This window comes from Clarias gariepinus, chromosome 8 (assembly GCF_024256425.1).
Source record: "Clarias gariepinus isolate MV-2021 ecotype Netherlands chromosome 8, CGAR_prim_01v2, whole genome shotgun sequence".
Lineage (NCBI taxonomy): Eukaryota > Metazoa > Chordata > Actinopteri > Siluriformes > Clariidae > Clarias > Clarias gariepinus.
This window is the reverse complement of record NC_071107.1, coordinates 32,678,548-32,698,918: the sequence shown is the minus strand read 5'-3', so window position 1 is coordinate 32,698,918 and position 20,371 is coordinate 32,678,548. Positions and strand designations below refer to the sequence as shown.

Here is a 20,371-nt window from a genome sequence, read left to right as displayed (position 1 = left end):
TATACCAAAAAGGATGCTTTGCTGTGTGAAAACTTGAGTGTGCACCACCTGTAGGATTTTAGAGGAACTGCAATAGTTTACCAAATCAAACGCAAATGTATATACTGTATATAAACTGTTAAAAAAAAAAAAATATATATATATATATATATATATATATATATATATATATTAAAATTTAGCTTGTCCCTCTCTCTCTTTCTATAATCCCATTTTCCCTTCTCTATTTGCTGAAATATACATGGAAGACAATCTGCATTAATTAAAATGAATATTTGAATCAACATGACAATCAAAATCTCTCCAACATATGTACAGTACAAGTTTTGGAAATACTGCTCATTAAGACCAAAAACCCAAAAGGCACAGCTGCTTCTGATGGTGGAAGATAATTAGCATGAGATGAGGTTTCCAATAACAGTTGCTGGCCCTGGTGTCACTGATCTCGGGAATCTCTGCCACTTTAGTTATACGCGGTCGTGTGTGGAATGTCTCGACATTTTCATTTAATATCAAGGAATTATTTGGCGACAGAACTTTTCACCCATAATTTATCCTCTGTCTCTCTTAATCTCTCAATCTGTATCATGACATTAGTACAAGGGATAGTCCCTACTTACATAAAAATAAAACCTAAATATTTTAAATAGTGTTTTTGCAGACGGAATGATTCCTTTCCACTTTCATGTAAAGTTATTATTAATGCTTATACAAATTATATTAATGCTTCACACCAGTAACATGTAAGATGGTTATTTTAAAAAGTTTTCTTCAGCATCAGCCCAAGTCTTACAGTTTTCAATAAAATGGATGGAAAGATGGTACAGCTCAATGACCAATTGTGTCTGAGAGCTTGGGGTTGAAGGACCTTGCTCAAGAGTCCAACAGTGGTGACCCAGCGATGCCGGGGTTTAATTCGGCGATCCCCTGATCCGCAGTCCAACACCTTAACCACTGGGCCATCCCTGTCCCATTTCCAGTAACATGACAAGGTCCTTTTGTAAAATGGGTATAATGGGCCATAACATCTCTTCTGCTTCTGGAATAAAAGTGAAAATTTGTATCGCTGCTAGAAATGATAATGTGACTAACCTTTTGTGTCTATTTGCTCACATTAAAAGGTAAATACAAAGAAAAATCAAAGTGCTGTAGTATGAGAAAAATAAAACATGCTTGAACATACTGTTATTATGGGGGAGGTACAATAAAAATGTGCCCTATTTAAAATCAGTTAATTAAAAAAGGATTGCTCACTGCAGACAATATGCACTCAATATGTTTGTCGTCAGTCAATGTAATTATGCCTTGATAGCTCACTACATGTTTAATGTTTTGTAGGTAATATTAATGCTATATATCCAAGTCTTTTTAATCTCCAACCTTAATACTGTAGATTTACCCCTGCTACTATTAAAGCTCTTATTCTGAGTCCCATTAGGAACACAGAGGAGCCATCAGTTAATATGTTCCACACAGAGGTTTAAGTTTTCTGACTTAATCACTATGCTTTCTTCCATATGGTTTGGTCTAAGCATTAAAAATAATTAAACTGTGATAGAACATTTTGACTGTGTTTATATAGGCTGTAGACTTGACAGTTTTCCCCTGAATAAAGTGATGTTCAACCCCAACTATCTATAATAAAAGAGAAAATGTGTTTTATTACCTTTTGGGGTAAAAGCTGCCCTTAAAATAATAGTTCAGGGTTTTTTGAAGTCTGTCCTAAATCAGAATTGAGGTGCCTCTAAGTACATTACCATAGGTCTTTGTTGATATAAATTTTCCTTCTCTGCACACTTACTGTACCATGAAGTTTGTCACCCTGAATGCAAGTACAAAAATGCATTGCAAAGTTTTCCCCAGAATGATCAGTACTGTATGTCTCACTTGAACTCGCCGTAAATTAAAGGAAAGGAGAGAGTTAAATGTGTATGAAATTCACAGTAAATTTGAAAAATACTAGCTCGAGGCAGCTCAGTGGGACTGCAAAAGCTTCATGTTATTGAACTTTGGAATGCATTTTTGAACAGAATGAGGGTTGTGGAATTTGGAATTACACTGTACTCATGTTCCGGGTTACAAACATCATGGTCAGTGTGAAGATTAGGAAAATGTAAAATTACCAAGACCTATAGTACTGAGCTCCTAAAGGGATATGGATGAGGGGAAAAAATCGTTAAAGGAAAAAAAAAAAAAAAAGGGACATGGGACGCAAGGGGGAGAAAAATTCGAGACCACGTGACTCCGGATCAATCCTCCAACGCCAAAATACGGAAAGGGCAAGCTCAGAGTACCAACTGAATGTTATATAAAATGGAATGTTTATATTTTAATGAGAGTAAAACTCAGCTACTCAGAATTCTACTCTGTTATTCTCTCCATGCCTGTTTAACAACGCACGTGTAACTCTAATGCGAGCTTTATCTTTCCCAAAACGCCCGCAAGATCTGGCAAAACGTCCGCAAGATCTTCTTAAAAAAACGCGAGATATGGGACCTGAGTCAAGATTTACGTTGTTCCACAAATAAAGTATGTCCACCCCTTCAGGTTTTTTTTTTTTTTAACCTTTTTTTTTTCCCCCAACTATGTCTTGCCCTTTAGGGGCTTCGTAGTAATGTGCTTACATGCAACTCAATTTTCAATTTAACTATGACAGACAAAATATGTATTATTACTAGTTTAAAGACTTAGAACTTAAAAAAAAAACTTAAAAATGTGAATATTGAAAATATAGACTTTATGCGAAGCAGAACAAAAAGGATGAGTCACAGAAAAATTCATGGCGACAATTAGTTTCATGTGGTCATGTCTTATTTAAAATTAATGTGCAAAATTACAGTTAAATTTTTGTTATTCATTAATTTTGAATTAATTGATGATAAATCTTAAATGAAACTGGTTAAGTTTATTTAATTACCTGTTCACTTTTCTACTGTTTTGTCTTTTGCAGATGATAAGGACAAACCTCGACTTCACGACGACCTGCTGAAGGCTTTTCTTTGATTGGCTCAGTGTCGCACTGCCTGTTCAAATTCAAGCCATGCAAGTTAGGCAAATATTACTGCAAATTGAGGTGTATCATATGCACACAAGGGCTGACCTTCCTGTATGTCCACACGCCTGAAAATCAAATTGTTTGTCATTCAGGGGGCTGGAACAGAGACATGTTGTAAGCTTTCCAATCGGGCAGGAGTCACACCTGGGTCCACTTGTGTAATTAGTTCATCTCCTGTCTGGCTGCCACACAGACCCTACATGGACAAGATTGACATCCATGCTATCAATCTTTAATTGATGGATTAATAAAGAATCATTGTGAACATATACGTACTACACAAAACTGTGCACTTATAACAAATACAGAACAATCCACAATTACACATCTACACTAGTCATTAACCATGTGTTTGCAATGCAGTTCACACCTGTGGTAATCATTCTATAAGTTTGTCTTGCTTTATTATCTGTAATCAAAACAACACATGTGTTCTACATCTATAACCTTAGCAGTAGCAATAACATCAATCCAATATATTGCTATGAGGCTGATGCATTATTTATCTTTATTAAACCAATACTTGGTATAATTCTACATTTTATTCTAAGCTTTTCACTAAATAAACATAAATGAACAAAAAAAAAAAAAACTCAGAGGCATGCAGAAAAAAAAAAATCAGAAAAACAAGGTAACTCACCATTCAGTGACGTGACTTACTGTAGTCACTCTTAATTATCCCAATTATCTTTCCTTAAGTAATCTCATATTTCTCAACAATCACTGGTATACAGAATGTGTATTACAGTATATACATGACATAGGATTATTTAATCAAAGGCAGCTCATAGTATCAGATTTTGACTGAAGTGGAGAGAAGATTAAGGCCCCAAAAATACCTGGTGCTTGAAAGGCCTTGATTATCAACCTCAAGGACAAAGAGCTAAAAATGGTGACCAAACAATGAAAGAGCGCCACTTACAGGCCAGGATGAGAGGTTCTAAATACAAAAACTAGGTTGTCTTATTTTTGTTTTAAAATTGAAAAATGTAACATATACTGTATGTGTAAATTCTTTTATATTTTTATGTTTATGCATGTGCCTCCTTTAGATGTGAATTTCTTTATGTAATATTTACATTATTATATACACCCTAATGATGTATCCGTAACTAATTTAGCTGCAGCTGTATTAAGCATAGAATAATGCAAGATACAGGTCAATCACTTCAGGTAATGTTGAGAGTAAATAAAGGCGGATTGAGGCAGAAACTTTATAAAACCCTATATCCTTATCATTATTATTATTGTTGTTATTGATTTAATATATGCCTGCAAACCACACAAACACTACAGCTGGCAGCATTTGAACGTCTTTGGTGTCCCACATGCCTCTGGCAACATTTCTGATACCCCACATGTCTCTGGTGGCATTTCCTGGTGGCCCACATGCCTCCAGAGGTGTTTCTATGCCCACATGCGTCTGGGAGCATCTTTGGTGCTCCACATTCTTCTAACAGCGTCTCCAATGCCCCACATGCCTCTGGCAGCATCTTCAGTGTCCTACATGCCTCTGGCAACATTTCCGGTGGCCCACATTTCTCCGACAATGCATCCCCGATGTCCCACATGCCTCCGCCAGCATGTCATTTCTGTTCCAGGCTAATAAAAAAATATATAGAAACAAAACCATTTTTTTTATTTAATTATTTCTTTTTATTGTATCTAATCAACTTCTAGATTTAATGTTTTCTGCTCATTATGGTTGTTCAGACTGGTTATTCTTCACTGACCTCCTTCATGGATTCATGGATATGATTTGATTTGTCATCAGTGAGAAATAGCAAATAAAAACAGTATTAGTATATACAATAAAACTGAAGCACATTGTTGCCAATAAAGAGACTGAAAGAAAATAGATAGATAGATAGATAGATAGATAGATAGATAGATAGATAGATAGATAGATAGATAGATAGATAGATAGACGGATGGATGGACGAACGGACGGATGGATGGATGGATATGCTTTTATGGCCAGGAATATTTGTTCAGTAGTCAGATTCAGTAGCAATGCCCTCAAAGACCAGCAAAAAAAATAGGTTTCCACACAGGTCAGGTTCTAAAGTAAAACCTAGTGCATGGTGAATAATCTTATAATTAAATATTGTGCTTTTATTCCACATGATTACCTGTAGTTAAACAGTGAACCAAACATCCTTACAATTGTTAAATTACCAGAAATGAAATTAGCTTTGATGCAGCCTAATGTTTAAAAGACAGTAGAACAGAGCTTCTTAATATTTTCCAATTATTATGCTGTAAGTTTACAAATGATGCCTTTTCAATTGATTTTCTTTGGCAGTGATGAAACCACTTGGCTTTGCGGGGGCTAAATGTAGAAGTTATCCCTTAATGAGGGTCTTGGCAAGTGTCCACACTCTCCTCAAAGCGATCCGCTGGCAAACTATTTTGATTTAAAACATTAATAAGAGCTGTATTGACATTGTGCTTTGCAGAACTTAAGTCCTTGAAGATTTATAAATATGACACAATCACATCCTGCTTAAAAAAAGAAAAAAAAAAAAAAAAAGTTTTTTTAAGAAAAAAAAAGTACACAAGGAGCTGGAACATACAGTAGACCCAACAGGGACATAATACTTTCTTTTTTTTTTTTTCTTTTTTTTTTGAGTAACTGCTGCCTTGTTCTTTTGGTGCTTTCTTTCACACTTATTTCTGTCTGTTTAATAAAAGCAGACCCATATTTAGAAAATTTAATGAGGGGCTGTCTAAAATCTGCATTTTTAAAAGAAAATTAACTAAGCCTATTAAGTTTTAGTTGCACAATAAATTCCAAGCCAAGTAATAAGGCACCTTCAGTGCAATTAAAATTACCCTAATGTATTACCCAGCCAGTACTAGTGCCATCAGTACTGAAGCAGATGGGGAAGGTAACCCTGCCAAGAACTTCTAGCCAAAATACAAGCACTGGAGTGGACATTACTGAGTGTTTTACAGGCATTTTAAGTGCCTACTGCCAATACACACAACATATAGGTTGTAAGGGGGACCAGGTTGAAATAAGAGGCTTGCTTCAGAACGGTGATCCATCAGGATCTTCAAGTGAGAAAGGTGGTTTTGACTTTTAAACAGGTGTGAGTAAGCTTTTAGATATGAAGCTCAGATAAAGAACTCATTACCACAGTCAGCTGTTACTGTCTGTGTCTATCTATAGTGGAGACGAGTTATGGACTTAAGTGATTGAGGAACCATCAGAGCAAAAATTCACCCACTTTGCAGACAGTCGTGGCTTTTCTTTAGGGCACAGGGTTTTGGAGAGCATGGTGTAGGAGGAAAAACATACAGTAGAACCTTGGATTGTGAGTAACATTGGTCTGCGAGTGTTTTGCAAGATGAGCAAAATAAAAGAAAATGAAACTTGTTAAACGAGCGATGTCTTTATATATGAGTATATATATTTATAGATACTGTAGTACGAATGCGCTGTGTCTGCTGTGCGTCATGTGATCACAACTGAGCCAATGTTTCTTTTTTTCTGTCATGCTCTGGGATTGTGGGTAATTGCATACTGTACATGCTAGGTTTTCAGTATGTGTGCGTCACTCTTATAGTCAACATCCGTGCGCATAAAGAATTTTTTATTATTTTGGGTCTAAATGTAGTGACTGTTCTTTAGAAACTGTATTGCAACAATGGTCCTGTGAAGAAGATAAAAAAGGTTAAAAAGGCTGTGGTGGGTGTGTAAAAGTTGTCTTACACAGTTACTTCTCTCCTCTCTCTGGTCTCAATTACAAGAGCTACGGTTCTTTTCAAAGGTAAAGTGCAGTTTAATTTGTCCTATTTTACTGTACATTTTGTATTTATTATTATTTTATTAATATTTTTGAGTTGCGGAACAAGTAATCAAAGTTTCCATAATTTCTTAGAGGGGAATTAACTGTATACTATAAATAGGGATGATTATTCTCTGACACAAGGTTGTCTATAACAAAATGTTTAATTTGAAAATCATGATATGCCCTTATTTTAAAAGGTTTAAACATTCACATTTTATGCAAAGACACAAAGTTTAAGAACCTCATAATGCATTTACTGTAATATTTTGCGGGGACAAAATGCAAAGAAATAATAAATTTACATTTACATTTAGGCGTTAGACCAAGTACTGGAGAAACAGATGCGTCTTGCGTTTTAAATGATGACAAAAAAAGTCAAACGAGTGTTTTGTATACCTGAGACCTGAAACGTGAGATGCATCTGCTGGGGTAAGACGCTGTTAAGTTTGATTTGTCTGCTTCTGTCCACTCCATCCTGTTATGTTATACCCTTAGGGGACCAATGATGGATATGTTGTCAATTGATACACTAACAAACGCTATACACTGCATACATGCATTATGACAAATGAACAGTGTGACAACAAAATGAGATAACTGCATTTGCATAGTTTGGAGAGCGGTGTTACAAACGTATACAGAATATTTAGTGCGTGTGTTCTTTGATCCACAACGGTGATAAAAAACAAAAGTGCTAAACTATTCAGTCAAAATTGTTAAAAAAAAAAAAACATCTCCCACAGTTTTGGCACAATAGATACAGGAAATCAGCCAGCAGAAAAAAAAGTAATTTAAGTAAATATATATTAAAAAAAAAAAAAAAAAAAAAAGCAAATATATGTAAAATAATCCAGAATATGGTGGCCAACTTTTGCCTTGATGACAGCTTGGCACACTCTTGGCATTCTCTCAGTCAGCCTCATGAAATGTAACAATTTTCCAACAATCTTAAAGGAGTTTCCAGAGGTGTTGAGTTCTAGTGGGCTGTTTTTTTTTACCCTCTGGTCCAACTTATCCCAAATCATCTTAAATGGATTTATATCGGGTGAATGTGGAGGCCTGTTCTGATGCAGCACTCAATCACTTAAATATGTAAATAGTTCTTATATAACCTAGAGTTGTTTGCGGTTATTGTCCGGATGAAAAACAAATGATGGTCCCACTAAGTACAAACCAGATAGGATGACATGTTCCTGCAAAATGCTATAACCATGCTTAAGTGTGCTGTCTTTGCTGTGCGTCACAGTGGCATCAGCAAAGCACCATTACACCACCTCCTCCATGCTTCACAGTGGGAACTACACATTCAGAAACTTTTTATTCATCCTCTCTAAGTCTAAGTAAAGCACGGCGGTTAGAACCAAAAATATCAAACTTGGATTCATCAGACCAAGTTGTACACTGATGTACTGGTCTACTTGTGTTTCCTGGCCCAGGAACATCTGTTTCTGCTTGGTGTTCTTCCAAATGAATGGTGTCTTTGCCTTAATTTGAACACGAAGGCCTGACTCACAAAGCCTCCTCTGAACAGTACTGTAGATGTTGATTGTCTGCCGCTTGAGCTCCCAGAAGCATTTCCATAGAATCTACAGCAGTGCAGTTTCTGAAACTTATTGCAGCAGAGGTAGCTGTTGGTCTTCCTTTGCTTGCATGTGCCAGTTTCATCTGAGCATTGGATGGTCTTGGTGACTGCACTTGGGGACACATTAGTCACACAAAATTCATAACCAAAACAAATTTGACATAATAGTTCACCATTTGTGCTTTTCATTTTTTGTCATCCTAGTGACTCAAAGAAAACTGGCACAAAATATTCTCTGTCAGGTTGTAATATCTCTCAGCAATTTTGTTAAAGTGAGCTATCATTTTGTAGCATTTTGTTGTCAGACTGTTCACTTGTAGCACGATACAGATATATATTTCTCATATGCTCTCTCATTAGGCACTGAACTTCCTGGTCAGTGATTTATTCAAAAGAGAAATCTCCACATTGCACTTTTATTTAAGTCAGCTAAGCAGGATTCATGGCAATTTGTCTGCATGGCTTTCCATGTTACTGTCAGCCAGCATGTCTGCACAGGCTGGGAACGTGTTTGAGAACTTGTCAGCAGAATCGCATACATGTCAGTGCACTTGCTGGGTATTCTTGTACACCGCTCAGCTGTCCGGATGTCAGCACAAGCCTGTGAACAAGGATTGTCTAGCACCAGACAAGTGTGACTAGATACGTATCAGAGATGTAGTCTGGTCTTAGTAATGCCTTACCTGAGACACTGGTTACGTCCATGGCAATGAATCAGAGTCAGGGGGGGGAAATCAATACCACTTTTTCTTGATATAAAAAAAAAATGTGTATTAAGCCATTACATTAACATCTGCAATTAGTCCAAACATTACAAACTCATTTGGATCAAAAGAACTTAAAATTGCTGATGATGAGATGACATGAAGCTGTCACCTGGGAGAACAGGAAAAAAAAAAAGTAAGAAAGTAGGATAAAACAGGGCGTTTGAGAGCCCGGTGAGGAGGGAATATGAATAAAGATATATGAGTAGATAAAGTGGTTCTTAAAAGCTTACCAAGACACATTATGGACCTGTCAAACCTGTGAGAGAGATTAGAACAGGAAGTGCTGCTCTAAAAAATCACTGCTTATATGCAAAGCTTTAGAAAGGACTTAAGATATAAAACCTTAGATAGGAAAGTGGTACTGTATATGAGCAAAGCGTCACATTTTGCTTCATACAAATATAAATAACGAAAAGTAAAAACTTTTATTCTATAGCTCTGTGTGTAAGGATGATGAAATTATGCCTGAGGCGATCCTGAGGTAAAGATGACGAAGTGAATTGAGGTGAGGTGTATTGCTTCCCATTTTAGAAACCAAATCTGTTTTTATTCAGATTAAACTTGCATAATGTGTTTTTACTTTTGGTATATAAAGCATGTAGATGCAGAGATTAAAGCAAGAAACATTTTAATAACTGAAATCTTTGTTTTCTTTCACACATTTAGAAATAATGTCCGGGTTCGAATTTCGGCCAGGCTCGATTCCCGTCTCTGTGTGCATGGAGTTTGCATGTTCTCCCCGTGCTTGGTGGGTTTCCTCCAGGTACTCCGGTTTCCTCCCACACTCCAAAGACATGCAGATTGGGCTGATTGGCGTTCCCAAATCGCCTGTAGTGTGTGAGTGTGTGTGTGTATGTGTGTGTGCCCTGCGATGGATTGGCACCCTGTCCAGGGTATACTCCGCCTTGTGCCCTAAGTCTTCTGGCATAGGCTCCAGGCCCCCCGTGACCCTTAATTACAGGATAAAGCGGTATATAAGATGAGTGAGTGAGTTCTAAGGTTCTAAGGTTCTAAGGTTGTTACATGATCACTGCATGACAAACATCTTCCTTGTGTAGAAGATACAGTGTGTATGATCATTCAGTCCTTCTCTGGATACCTTTCATTGCATATCATTTTATCATTAGATACTGTATTATGTTTCTTCTTACTTGTTCAACCCCAGACTAATTAAGGAATTGCATGGTTTACTCTCCATTTGGTTTAATAACTGTGGGCTGGAGAACCTTTTAAGCAAAAAAAGAAAAAGAGAATAAAATGTATTAATATTCACTGAGTCACTGTAAACTGAAACATGTGGATTTGATTATCCACCAATTTGAAAAGGCTATGTCATCTATATAAATAAAATAAAGGTGTTGTCTGTACATTGGTCAAAACTCGCTCTTTCAATGATATCTTTATGTTTTAAACATTGGAGGATCCAATACCAGTTTTAGAACATTTCTGTGTGTATGTCTGTTTGTGATTGAATTTAACCAAACTTTTACAGTACATTGGTAGTTTTCTAAAGTTAAACCCACTCCTTAAATGAAATAGAAATGTTAAGTTGAACTGAAGTTACAAGCAGTTTTGAAAGCGTACTGTGTATGCCTTAAACTGTGGGCGCGTCTTAAATCGGCTGCTGGACAGAATTTATTGAAACCTTTGCAGTAATTAAATATCGGCCTGAAGTTTAACCTCCACCATAAGTGAAATCAAAATGTTGACTAAAATCTGTAAAATTACTATATGAACAGTTCTGTACTAGATTTCCATCTACTTTAATACTGTATAAGCTACACCTGCAGCAATAGACATTAATTACAAAAGATAAGCTGAATATTTTTACTTGGATTTTCACGGCTGAAATAACAGCGCTAGAGTGGTATTTTAAGTAAAATTTTAATGCCCTGGGGTTATTTTAAGACATAATTTAATCTTTATCCAATTAAAATTTCTATTTCTCCTATGTGATTTACTCTCCGATTACCAAACAGGAAGTGTACTTGGCTGATACTCAACCTTATAAAAATTTCTTTGCATTAATATGTCAAGTAGAGAGTTCTGCCGTACAGAAAAACAGACATGTGCGTGGGCTTCCAATTACAATAATAATATCACTGATAACATTAAAGCTGATTGGCTTATTTTTAGCTTTAACCTTTTTTTATAGTCAACGACGGGTACTTGCACTAGTAATGAATACAAATAGTCTTTAAGCACAATTACTATATTGGCAGATCTAGTGAGTTTAAAAAAGCAATTACTGTCACTATGGTCACTGTGAACTGATAAGTGTGGGTTTGAGGTTTGAAATGTTTCTTTTATTTTAACAGGGAGATAAAGGTAATTATACAACTATTAGTTCGGATTAATTAATCTGATTAAGAAAATCCACAAATGGTGATATTGAGCGAAACAGCACTGGAACGTTTAACTATATGTATCACTCCGTGTCACCGCTGTTCCAACAATCATTAATTACACTACCTGTCGGTCACCAGCATGGGTGAAAGTATGTCAGTATGGTCCGCAGTACTGGGAAGGGGGTAGAGCAGCTACCTGCCAAAACTTACATTCAAAACCAGTCACAGAAGCACTTTCAGCAAAAAAAAAACACACTTTATAACGTAATGTCATCTCTTAAACAACACTTCACTGTCTCCTTAGTATAAGTGATTGCTTTCGAATCGCCTCTGAATCATCTGTGTTGTTCTGCTTTATGGTTAACGCAAGTTAAATCCCAAATCCCTAACCCCTGAACACGGGCACTACTTGGTATGTGGAACAATGGAATGTATGCACTACATAGTGCACTGGCTTTCCATTTGATGTTATTTGGGATTCAACCCTGAAAACCTGAAGTAAGCTCATATTCTAAAGTATAATATGTGGAAAGATATTCAGGACCGTCCACCACCTCCATGCTTTATTCTCCTCACCTGTCAGTCGCTAATTGTTGATCGCAGAAGGATATCTGTTGGCAGAGCAAAATAACTGGTTAAATAGACAAGACAAAAAATTATAATAGTAAAAATTCTAAGCTATTAATTTTTTTATTTTTATTTGGGTAAACCTATTAATACAATTTATTTAAATAAAAGTACAAAAGTGGGGTACTTGTTATTTTGGCAGTTTTTGGTAGAATTCCGCAGAATTTTGCTAGTTTCTAGGAATAAATTTGCAATTTGAACCAATTTTAACTAGAAATAAGCTTAATAGTCTCATATTTATCTTGTTCTGATCTGATTTTTTAAAAGTGAGAATAAATGTGACTATATTTAAGATCTCTCACTTGCTATGTGATGATGGATGTTGTTTCATCATTCTTTTTTTGCAATGTGATGAATGTTGTTTTTAAAACTCTTATATAAAAGCAAAATTACACTAGAGGTTGTGTTGTTAAGACTGATATCATTAACACTTGGGCTGCATCACAGCTGTGCTGAGATAACAGCACTCCCTAATATAACAGCACTCCCTAATATACTGTAACAGTACTCCCACTTGTGTGATATTGCTTAATTATGAATGAGACTTTCTTTATGAAATTAACTATCTACTGTATGCTTCTTGAACTTGATTATTATTATTATTATTATTATTATTATTATTTTATATTATTATTATTAACAGTTGACAAGGGAAGATGTGGTAGACAGAGTTAGATAGGGACCAATGGTCCACTGTGGCAACTGGAGCAGCCGAAAGAAGAAGAAGATTTATATATTTATATATTAAAATAAATGTGCCTATGACTTTGTTCACGGGGAATTTAATTGCAGCGCGTTTAAAAAAAATTTTGAGATGAACTAAAGATTTTTTTATTTATTTAAGATGGTCATTGTGTTGCAAGTAAACTTGGATTGTTTGTGTAGAGCTGAGGGATGCTGGCGTTCGCTGTCAGTGCTGTTACCAATAAGCATGTAAACGCTGCACAGCTAAAATCTCAGTGTGACAAATTAATCTGCTTTCAGAAAGAGCAGCTGTTTAACTGCAGTCAGAGAAGCATCACATGCTGTTTTTATTTGAGCATCCATAGTTACTTTTTTATCCACTCACTGAGTGCGCGGAGTACGCCAAAAACACCATACATACTGTATCCACTATGTCCAGACACCGAACCATCCGGTTTAGAGCCTGTCAAAGTTCTAAGATTGTTAAGTTGGACAGATAAATAACACAAAGTCCAACCCATCATGTATAGACACACAGACAGCTCATTATGCACAAGCACTTAAATGATCGTCTTGATTAAAACCCAAAATGTTGATTTACTACCTCAAAATTCTAAATAATACTAAACTGAGCTATATGTATTTGTATTTAAATGGACCCATCCATAACACGCCATCAGTAAAACCTACGCACTAGTGTGTTCATTTGTCACTCATTTGAATTTACATGAATTATTCTATCATCTTTTTTTGTATTTGCAGCATTAAGTGTGTAGAAAGCCCAAGCTGCGTTAAGCTTTAGTAGACCCATTGTGTCAGACATACTGTAATGTAGGTGAGTATAAGCCCTGTGGTTGTCTCCTTCTAACCCTCCGAATTCAATCATTCATAAATAGTTAATGAGCTAATAAGGTAGAATGCTAAACTCTGTAGTGATCTGACCCTCCGAGACACTCTTATAATAGACAGGCAATTTTTCGATGATATGGTAAGCAGCTAGTCTGGTCATAATCAGACCTCTCATAGCCGGGTTTCATTTCCTCTGTCACTTTTAATAATAACACAATAACTACCCCTTAATGGAATATTTTATATAAGCCTAATTTTATACAGAGTCTTGGAACACTGAGAACTATTTTCTAATATATTATTGAAAGCTCGGCGGCTCATAACGATTCATAGATTTACAGATTCAGACAAGAACAAAAGAATGACATCATACAATATTTTTCATTCCAATCCCGCCCTCCACTCTATTCTAGACCAATCCCTTGCTCTCCCACGGCAATCTCGATGTCCATATCTGGGTTAGTGAGGGTACAAACCAGGAAACACGACACAGGATGGAGTTAACAACACGAATACGAGATAATACTTCCCAAGTATGAGCAGATACACATGAGTCGTGATGCATAAAACCATGGCGGAGACATTATCTGTTTAAATAACTTCAAGTTATATACACTTTATACATATTCACTGGGTCAGTTATTCAATACGCATAACTGTAAAGTATAGATTTAATATGAAATGAATTACATTTTTAACCAAATTTTTGTTAAACCCTAAAAGAATTGGCAGCTCAGTGAACAATAACCAACACTTTACGTCCATGCCCAATCCCCGGCAGAGCTGGGGTCCCCTGGTAACGCCTTAAACTGCCACAGTCCAATCTGTGATGCATTATTTATGCCTTCAGTCATTAATTAACGCCCCTATGGACCGGAGGTCGGGCAGGCTGATGAGCAGCACAAGGGGCCTGAAGAAGCTGTCATCTAAACTCTGTCATCAGCTAAATGATATGAGGCCTGTCATACGGATCCTGGGAGATGAGAGAGCATGTGAAGTTGGCAAAGGAAGACAAGTTAAGTCTCCAAGCTCAACTAAACATTCAGCTACAGCTTGTATCCACAAATGTCATAACAGCCATCAAGAGACGACATTTCACATTGGATGACTCGTAGCGACTAAAAGAGTCTCAATTGCATGTCGTGCAAGGGGTGTTCAAGTCAAACCAGGACTTGTGATGAAATTTCTTGTGAGTGAAAGCGTCAAGCTGATTAGCATTTACAGATGACTTCCAGCACAGTATGGTAATGAGACTCTTAGCCGGCTATCTTTTCACCAACTTGCAGAAAAGACACATCTGTCTTACTACAGTCTTTCTGATCTTGACGTCGCTTCCCGCCATTTCCACATGTTTTGGTCATTAAAGAAGTTCCAGTGTTATGGCTCCAGCATACTAAGAAAACCTTCTAACTTGATAATATCCAAGCACTAGTGAAATGCTAGAATAAGTGCATTCATGAATTAGGGGTTGGGAGTTTTTACTCTCACAACTGTTCTGTTATTCTGCACAATCAAAAGTCCCAGTTTGACTTGAACACACCATCATAGTTGAATAATATGGTGCATAATATGATGAATATAGTGTGCTCTTATGCGTAGCCGTATATGACATGTGTTCATGCTGTTCATTTATTCATCTTCAATACTGCACTGCTTATCCTGTACAGGGGCACAGGGCCTAGAGTCTATCCCAGGAGACTTAGGGCATGAGATGGAGTATACCCTGGATGTGGTGGCAATCCCAGGGCGTGCGCACACACACACACACGCACACACTACAGAGAACTTGGGAACGCCAGTTAACCTTATCTGCCTGCATGTCCTTGGACTGCAGCTAAAGTACCTGGTGGAAACACACCAAGCATGGGTAGAACATGCATTATAATTTGGATAATCCTACAGTATAGAGCTGGGCCTTTGGATTTCTGAACAATTTTTTTATTTATTGTCAGCTGTTAAAAGCAGTTATTTTAAGTAGATATGGGTGGTACAGTATCAAAAAGTTGTGTGATTAGCTCTGTTTACTAGCTCTGTTTTTTTTTTTTTCTTTTTTACCCTTTATCCTCCCTCAGGTGCCCTATAACCTGGCAGTGGAATTCACTATTGATGATCTGGCCTCTGGCGAAAAATAATTCTTGAAGCACAATACCGTGATGTCGAAAAAGATGATGAGCATGCACTTGGTCAAGCTGCAGGCCTGCCTCGCCTGATGATGAGCGAGAAAATGAGCTCTTCCACTGTGAGACTTGTTGCTTTGTCTCAGGGCCGTACTTTTTGTAAGTTGCTCTGGATAAGAGCTTTTGCCAAATGGCTACATGTAAATGTACAGTAAATGTACTTATACCCCTAAGTTTGGTCACCAGTAATGATCCTCGACATGAAGGACGGGTTATCCACAACATGCTGACGGACTTCAGAAGCCTGGGACGAACTTGATGCAATGCTGCGCATCTTTAAAATCACAGGTGAGGATTTCCTGGACAATGGCAGCGATGTTGTGGATTGTTTATCGTCATCGCTATCCTGATCTCTTGTCGTCTCCCAGTGATGTTCCTTTACTCTTGAAGCATGCATGCCAATCAAGTCACCACTAATGACTCGTTGCAGCATCACTATTAACTTGCCGAATCATGTCAAACGTCTGTAGGTTCACCCAGTTCGCCCAGTTTCACACAGAACTTCACCTTTACTCTTTGATGTGTGCAGGTCGATGTCTTTTGGCACACTGACTTATGAAGGCTGGTGGTTACAGTTACTGTGCGTGTATAAAGCAGCATGAGACTATTACATTATTTGTATTACCACAAAACAATACACTCTGAATTATGATAAGTATGTCCATGGGGTGTTCAAATCAAACTGGGGCTTTTGCTTATGCAGAATAACAGAACATACTTATGAGAGTAAAAACCTAAAATCAAAAAATGTAAGAGTAGGAAGAATTTATTATTACTGTACTGTCCTTGAAGAGTTCTGTAAATGTCAATCAGATATACGCCTTCATTTATGAGAAATTTTATTACAAGTCCTAGTTTGATTTGAAAAACCACTCATATGTACTGTACGAGTGTAGAAAGAAAATTTGGCTAAACTCTGTGCTGACCTTTTGGGTTTAAAAATATTCCATCAACAAGTTGGTCTCTTTTTCTACTTTACCGACGATGCCATTAAACTAAGAGTGTATAATGAATATTACCACATTTCATATAAATCTAAGGCTCTAAAGCTGAACTACTTCACTGCTGATTCTGTGCATTGGCCATATATAGTGAATAATGCATTCTAAATCTAATAAATCTTTAATAATACTATACTGCTATTGTATTACAGTGGTATGAGACAGCAGGGTTTAAAAATACCTGGTCAATTAGGAGTTTCTGTTGCAGCAGCTACAGTATAAAACATATATACACCATATATACATACATACTACAGTATATACGTTATGACCCAGACCCTGGAGTATTATCCTCCCTGATGTTCAAGGGGACACCCTGCCCTACATTAATCATTTTTTGGGGGGGCACTTTGACTTAGAAAAATGCGGATGTTAAACTAAAGCATGAATGTTTTGTTGTTGTTGTTGTTGTTTTTTAAGTGCACAAAAAAGAAATAATTCTGAAATACTGTATATTTACCCCTTAAATTCTAGTGAGTAAATAAGATCGTTAACCTGTCTTTAACGTGAAATCCCCAAGCAGCAAAAAAAGAACATACCATGCAGTTTTAAGAAGTGAATTAACTTAAGATTTAAATATTGTGTTTTCCACATAGTGACTCACTAAGGAGCAGAATTGAGTGTGAAGAAATAAACTGTAAAATAAAAAATGTATTAGCATGCTAGACGACTTGGTTACTCAGATGATGCAATCAGAATGTAAGGACATTCCTGAGAGACTAACAGAAAAAGAGAGAAGAAAAAAAAACAACACAATTTTAATATTACACTCAAGTTCAGGATGCTCACTCTTAGTTATTGTTAGTAGATTAAATGCAGTTCCATAAGGTCACCCAATTATTAGGGGAAACCCATTATATGAAAACATTTGTTATTTGTCAAAGCAGTCAATATTAAGTACGCAGTTTGGCTTGCGTTCTTTTAACGATTATGTTGTGCCAATAGTCAACAGCTTTGCAAATTAAGTCTGTACATTCTTCTTGCCAAGAAAATTTGCTTTCAAATGTACAAATTAATAATGAATATTAATAATTACTGCACATACCCTAACCTAATCTACACCAGCTCTCTGGATGACTCTTATTAAAACTGTACCCTTTTTTTTCAGGTACTGTAAATATGTGATGTCCCCTCTACAGTATCTCTTTTTCTGTCTCCCATTGCAACACACTGTAGTATCCCTGGGCTGCTCACCTTGGTTTATGTGTGAGGTTCCGTCTAGCAGGCCCGTGACCAAATGATGTCTTTTGTGTCTTACTTCCTGAGAAGTTGTGTTCCACATCTGGGAAAAGTTTGGAGAGGATCAGATGCCTGATGGCAAATAAATTTTGTTTAGACTTACTGCATGCGCTTCTCCCGGGTTATGGTTAGAGCTGTGAGGGCTGGCACCTCCAGGGCTGAGGGTTCGAGTCCCGCCTTCAGGTCTGTGTTCGTGCAGTTTGCATGTTCTTTACATGATCTGTTGCTTTCCCTCTCCCCATAGGCCAAAGATATGCAGATTAGGCTAACTTGATTAGGTGGCATTTCGAAATCGCCCATAGTGTGAGAGTGTGTGTGCTTGTGCCATGCGATGGACTGTTCACCTATCACCGAGTCCCCTGGGACAGGCTCCCCCTCCCCACCACGAAAAATTGTACTATAAGCGGTATTGAGCCTGTATTTCTCACGATTTCTGCCATAACTTTCGTTACAGGCTGGTGCTCATTAAAGCATCAGGGAAAGCTGCTTGTTAAGAGCTCCTAATAATTCTCATACTGAACTGAAATGGCCGTCTTTAAAAACTGCCTTTTTGCTAAGGTATAGAGATATAAATGCCTTATCTTGAAAGCATTGCTCACCAGGTGAACTGAAAATTTCGCCTAGAGCTGTGTCACCCAGTATTAAAGCCAATCCAGTGATTTTCACATGAAGGTACTGTACAGAGTGGGCCTTGTGTTCCCCTGGTGTGACCCTGTTATTATTTAAAGTATTTAGAGTGACTATTGGCTATTCAATTCTCAACTCGAATATTTACCTGTCACAAGAGAAGACTTCTTTTGCTATAACCAGGGGACCACTGGGTGACTGATGTCACCATTATTGTCTACAATCGGGTCTATATCAGTCGCATCCTTATTGGCAGACATTAAAGGTGTGCCACTCTAGGAAGTCTGCGTGCTGTTATTTGGATATCCCTGCAATCCTCTCCAGCTCTTCAAGGAAACGCAGAAAGAACTTAAAAAGGACATAGTAATGATGGTATTGACATTCAACAGCCTTCCTAACACCTTTTCGGGACATACTACAAGCATGACACTGATGAGTGTGGATGGTGTGTTCTGACCGAGTTGTCATAACAAACTCCTCAGGCTTGTGCTATAACCATGACAAGTCCACATTAAGTTGATACTAGACATGTCTGGTGCTTATCATGTTTATGGCACGCATGCAGCAGGTTATCAGAATGTTTACGTCCCAATCCGGAACCTTTTGTATGAATACCGGATCCAATGTGTCACACTCCGGCGCCACTTCATGATGAAAGGTGCTGCACATGTCACGGTATTTATTCTTTCCCACCAGGTGCGAGTGCCCGGTAGGAGCATGGTGCGATCTGATTCGACATGGTAACAACATGCTTTGATCTCGTTGAACGTGATGAGAGTACTGTATGATGGTGTGCCTGATAGGAAATTAGTAACAACTTAAATCATTGAGAAACAGACAGGGTGGAGGATAGGAAGTAGTATGAACTTTAAAAAAAAAAAATGAAAAAAAATGCACACTTTTCCATTTTGACCCCATTCCCGCTGCGTTCTTAGAAATTTTTAGGACACAGTGGGAGCTTATTGGTTGTCATCGCAGTGTGACGGGGGCAACAATTTGCCACAATTGTTGCCTGTTGCGCTATTTTTTTGCCATCCAATGTCTTTTTTTATTTTGTTCCATTTGCAAAAGAACATTTTTGGAGCTTTTCTAAACTTTTCAAAGAATGTCTTTTTGTTCATGTTTAAAAAAAAAAAAAAAAAAAAATATATATATATATATATATATATATATATATATATATATATATATATATACATTTAAATGAATGTGCATATATAGACTAGTATATTTAAATTACAAATGTTCATTTTTAATGTTCTAGCAGTGCCATTTTTCATATTAGTTAAACTAGAACATTGCTATTTGATTGTCTAGAAGATTACCCACTTCCGGTTTAATATAGTGTTATTACCTGACATCCCTCCATTGCATATGTGTGGGTAATAAACTGCGTAAATTTAACATTTACATATTAATAATGCACTCCAGCTATCACCAGCAGCCATGAGGGTTGATTATATGCTTGTTAAAGATGCATAAGCTTGATTAAGTTCAGTAACAATGGCAAAACTACCTCTGTCTCGCTGGCATCACACCCTCACGTCCTTGTATCTCATATTTCTGTGACTGCAAATTTGATTATCACTTGGAATCCTGCAAAGTAAATTTGCTAAAA

At 37.0% G+C, this 20,371-nt stretch overlaps 1 long non-coding RNA gene across 1 annotated transcript; it reads right to left on the bottom strand.

Annotated features, from left to right (window-relative positions):
- Nucleotides 1–783: 783 nt before the first annotated feature.
- Nucleotides 784–3,775, bottom strand: LOC128529337 (uncharacterized). Its single transcript, XR_008361047.1, has 4 exons — nt 3,696–3,775; nt 3,101–3,251; nt 2,918–3,023; nt 784–1,039 (listed from the first exon to the last, which is right to left on the bottom strand). It is a non-coding gene; the product is annotated as an uncharacterized LOC128529337 (long non-coding RNA).
- Between the last annotated feature and the right edge of the window lie 16,596 nt (nt 3,776–20,371).